This window comes from Pogoniulus pusillus, chromosome 2, assembly GCF_015220805.1.
Source record: "Pogoniulus pusillus isolate bPogPus1 chromosome 2, bPogPus1.pri, whole genome shotgun sequence".
Taxonomy (NCBI): Eukaryota; Metazoa; Chordata; class Aves; order Piciformes; family Lybiidae; genus Pogoniulus; species Pogoniulus pusillus.
Window position 1 is genome coordinate 38,574,365 of NC_087265.1, and position 5,274 is coordinate 38,579,638.

Genomic DNA, 5,274 nt, shown 5'->3' on the forward strand with positions numbered 1-5,274 from the left:
AGTAGACATCACCATTGTTTCCCTTTCACAGGCTGTAATCTAGTTCTTCTCACCAAGACATTTTAGCTAGCTTCAAACTAGCACAACATAAAATATTATGAGTACCCTACAAGTTAAAACTGTGGTATTTGTTGCTCATTGCTAGTTCAATGGCATGATACAGGCGGTTTTCTCCCTGATGCAGCCAGAGTGAATTAGAAAGCTAAAACTTACCGCCCAAAAAAATAACAAAAGCAGATAAGCAAAAAAGCTGCTGGATTGTGAACATCAGAAAAGGAGCTTTGTGAAAACTTAGATTTGTGTGAGAGTCTGTGAATTGCAGAAAACCATTTACTTGGCTCCTGACATTAATAATTTGAAAGGCAGTTTGTGAGTATTAAGTGCTTGATCTTTGGAATAGCAAAGATTTATTCAGAACTAAAGGTACAGCATTAGGTCTTTAGCACTGGAGCTGTGCTTTTAAAGAAAAAATACCACAGTTACATTTTAAGCATGTATCTTACTATAATAACATATCCATTAGTTAGAAACACCCACTGCTGTTCAAGCACAGCTGCTTACATTGATAATATATGACCTGACCTTCTTAACAAACCCATGTGACTTAATGAAGACCCAACACTACAAACACAAAATATAAACAACAACAACAAAAAGTATTGAGGCCTGACAAATACTAGCATGTTACTCTCTTCTTCTCTCCCCTCCTCTTTTTTTTTCTTGTATAATATTAATAATTCTTAAGAATTGTTACAAAATCTCTGAAATTATGTGCTATGTGCATGTCTTTCTCTTGTCTGTGGGTAACATCATCAGGAACTTGAAGTTTCTCAGCAATAAAGCACCATCATAATCTGGCAGTACCATTTCCTACAATGGAAATGTCTATTTCAGTAAATATATTCTGGTCCTTTCTTAGGGAAAAAAAAAGACACCTGCTAAATCATAGGCAGGAAATCATGAGTAATAAAAATCCCATACATACCTCTTGGATAATGCAGCTGAAGTGAGCATCCTCTAACAGAATCTAAGCCCAACTGCCCTGTGGAGAAAATAGAGGGAACAGCTAAGAAATAAACAAACTAAGAAACAAACTTTTTCTCTCCTGAAGGTGCAGTTCATGGGGACAAATGAATGAGAGAGATACAGCACATCAGAGTTGCCCTGTGAGATGCAACCCTGACAGCTGGCCAAAAACACATTAAAGAAGAAATCAGGTTGTGGGATGAGGCAGACATCCTTCTCTTCCTCCTCTTCCATCCTCACATTAGTTCTGATGTAATGGTTTTGTTTCTTAGTGGTGAAGCCCAGTTATGATAAGATATACCTAGCAGCTGTAATTCCTATGCTATGTCCACTCCTCTTTCCCTCATCAAATCGCACTGTCAGCAAATAAGTAGCCATAAGATCTCGCTTTTGACAGTCTCCTGTGAGATCCCTGTACCAGTATTAAAAAGGCTGAAAGAAGAAAAATGATGCATTCTCAGGAAATAAAACCAAAAGTCACCTTTGGCTGGATGAAACCCCTTCCTATTGCTACACTGCAATGAGAACAAAAGAAAATTCTTTTATCATATATAACTGTCAGATATTACTTAAACACTGAGTCACACAGAAATGAGGGATGGGAGAGAAGAGAAGGTAAAAAGAAGCTAACTTACTGAATAGAACTATCGCACACTAGTTCATGGAAGTAGCTGGTGAGCCTCATTCCAGTAAACCCAACAGAAAGGGCTGCAACTCTCTGTTTCTTTCCCTGTAAGAGCAGCTAGCTTATCTTAGTAAGAGATGTGAATTTCTGGGTTCCTGATTGTCAGGTAAGAGCAGAGCAGCGGTGCCCTGCTGCCTGCAGAAAGTGCTGGGGATAATTTTCCCTGCCACGGATGGGGATCAGCATGCCTCCTGGAGCCATGCTCTGCAAACCAGCAGCTGCAGTGTGTCATGGCAGCGTCTATCTCCAGTGATCCCTAGCTCGAGCCAGCTGGAACCAGTTGTTGCGCTAAGAGGGGAGCTTATGCTTAGCAGTGCTCTTGTGTTAGGGCATGGGAGCTGAATGAAACACAGTCTATGTACCATTACTGAAAACACATGATACTGGGAGTAAAATGAGCTAAGGAAGTATCTTGAGTGGGAAACCAGAGGAGATAAAAGCAGATAAAATACCATAGAAGAAACTACTGAGTAATGTCGAGGACAACCGGGGATGGTTTAAACACTTCTGCCTGCTCAATGTGCTTGCAATGAATATGGTCTATCTAACTTCTTATCTGACAGAAACTGCTTCTGAAACCCCTCTTTTGTTTCGATACTTTTCAGGCCACAATTTAGAAAGGTACAAGGACTTTTCAGATGAGAAATTGTCTTTGTTTAATTGTGGGAAAGAGGAGTATGTGGATGTAATTCTGCAAAAGTGACTGGTAGACCTGGGAAGGAAATTATAACACATTTCCAAGATCTCATAGTGTTAAAACCTAGCTCCTTTTACTAGATGCATTTAAAGGGCAGAGTTGACATTGTTTGCTGTTCTTGATATTAGAACAACCATTTGTATTTATTGAGTTTCTAACCACAAAAGAGCAGGAGGAGACATTAGGGTTGCAGAAGGAAAAAGGCTTTGCTGTGCTCCTGTGATAAATACATCACAGAAGAGTGAACCACACGGAAAAGTGATATGTAAAATAATTAGTTGTATGTCTTCTAAAAGCAGCACAGGATGGGTAAATCTGCCAGCTGGAGGGGAAATTTTGTTTTAAAGACTCATGTTTGGGCTTTTATCTTGCAAATCAGAGATAGAATGTTGATGCCTTATGTACCCATAGAAGAAGGTGTCCCCCTAGAAACTGCGCATGGAATAACGAGAAGAGTTTGGCATTAGCTGTGATGCATGTTGTGTGTGCACACCACTGCAGCCCAAAGGCTGAAAGGAAGCTCTATCCCTAAAATCCCAGGTGGCCTGTGCATTACTCTGACCTGCCATTTTATAAATATTTGGGATTTTAAGAAGTGTTTATCAAGTCTTCGTCCTGAGTGGTATTTCAGTAGTGAAAATGGTCTACTGTGTTTTTTTTTTTTCCTGATATTTTAGTGTTGTGTTTTCTCTCCAGAAAAAAACAAAACAAAACAAAACAAAACAAAACAAAACAAAACACTGTTTATATGGGGGTTTACCTTACTAAATTTTGTAACACTTCCTCCATTTTGGTCTACAACTGTGTATAAAATGAATTATCTCCTACTGCAAGTAACATGTCACAAACAAATCCTTTAGAGGAGGTGAACAGTCTGAGGTAGCAGTTCACCGTTTCATCTCTACAACTGAGTTCTGCAGTAAGACTGACTATAGTATAACAGCTAGACTTTTAAAACTCTTAAGATGTTTAATTGTTCTGATACTGCTGAGATTTAGGTGTCTAACTACCTTTATAGAGCCGACTCTCTTAGGTTTTTGCAGTAGCACAGAAAGTCTTGATCCAGTTAGCATTTCTTAAGTTGCATGAAAAATAGTAGCTGCTTTGCTACAGAAATACTATCCTTATCAGGCTCTAAGAATGTGGAGGCAGGAAGTATTTTAATTTTTTCATTCAGTGTGCATTTCTGGGGAAGAAAAAAAAAGTGGTTCTCAGGATCTTTTGTGCAAGAAGATGGTGGTTAAGGTTACACTCCCACAGCTTATAGGAAACTAGTGGGCGTAAATCATACAGTTGTTTTCTGGCTTGCTGCCACAGTCACACAGGTGGCTCTCTGTGGCCCTAAAAGACATGAGGAAATTGGCCTGCAATGCTAAATATAGCTCATAGCTTCCTTAGCATTGCTTTACAGAGACTGCTAGGTAAGGACTTGTATTAAATATTTTATATATATATATATATATATATATATATATATATATATATATATTTGGTAGATATAAAAGCTGTGTTAAGTTTCTGACACTTTAAAATAACACAGAAATAAGGAAATTTGACCTGTTTAGATCTTGCAAGGATAGTAGTTTGATTTGGGAGATAGACTTCAGAACCCTGATGCGTCATGATCCAAAATTTCAGTCTCAAGGGATGATTTTTTAAAGGGTTAAGTGTGTGCTCACTAGATTTCTTCTCTCCAGTACTTCTGGGGTTATATTCTGCTCCATTCATTCTTACTATCCCTAGGGGAATTATCTGTCCTTCTGCTGCCACAGCAAAAGATTTTGTCCAAGCTCTTTTCTCACTACAGTAATCGTAGAAGGCATTAATGTGACTTTTGGCTGTCTATTCCCATCCTTGTACTTTACTGTGCTGCCCCCTCAAAAGAGGATGGGGTTAGACTTCAGAACCCTGATGTGTCATGATCCAAAATTTCAGTCTCAAGGGATGATTTTTTAAAGGGTTAAGTGTGTGCTCACTAAATTTCTTCTCTCCAGTACTTCTGGGATTATATTCTTCTCCGTTCATTCATACTATCCCTAGGGGAATTATCTGTCCTTCTGCTGCCGCAGCAAAAGATTTTGTCCAAGCTCTTTTCTCACTACAGTAATCGTAGAAGGCATTAATGTGACTCTTGGCTGTGTATTCCCATCCTTGTACTTTACTGTGCTGCCCCCTCAAAAGAGGGGGGGGGTTACACTCAGAAAAATATGTCCTGGCAGATTTTAGAGTAGGCAGCTGAAAATACTAACCACAGTTAGAAGGCTCTGAATTGTTTCTGCCTAGGTATGTTGCCTTTCACTTATTTCCATAAATTAAAAATCTGTTATGTACTTATGATGACAAATATACAAGAACAAAAGTTAGAATTATTGTAATTAGCTGAACATGAGTCAAAACCATTACAGTGCTGAAAGGTCAACATTGCACTGAGATAAACGTGGCCATGATGAGACGGACAAGTGGTGTCATGATTTGATAGCAGTTACACCATCTGACATAATACTGAACCTTTGGAAGGGATGAATCTTGTTCTGTCACAGAAGTTATTCTTGGTGTACAAACATTAAACCTCAGTCAACACCAGGAATACAATACTTAAATAATGGATTATTTTTTCCTTTTGGGGGAATCAAAGACAGGGAAGTGGTGGAAACTGTTTAATAAATAACATGGTTTGCACTGATAGCAATGACTCTGGATGGAAACTAGCTAGCTTCTGTGATCTTTTCTCAAAATGTAACACTTTCTACTGACATTTCATTAGTTAAAATTTTAAGCTTCTGTTACCCAGCTTTAAGTACATTCACTCAATATTTTCGCTGGTAAGACATCTCTTCACGTTAGCATGCATTCTTTGCCTGATCAC

At 38.6% G+C, this 5,274-nt stretch overlaps 1 long non-coding RNA gene across 1 annotated transcript; it reads right to left on the bottom strand.

Moving 5' to 3' along the window:
• Positions 1-392: 392 nt before the first annotated feature.
• LOC135188042 (uncharacterized) lies at positions 393-1,941 on the bottom strand. The gene is made up of 3 exons (XR_010307546.1): positions 1,662-1,941; positions 986-1,042; positions 393-870 (listed from the first exon to the last, which is right to left on the bottom strand). It is a non-coding gene; the product is annotated as an uncharacterized LOC135188042 (long non-coding RNA).
• Positions 1,942-5,274: the final 3,333 nt, after the last annotated feature.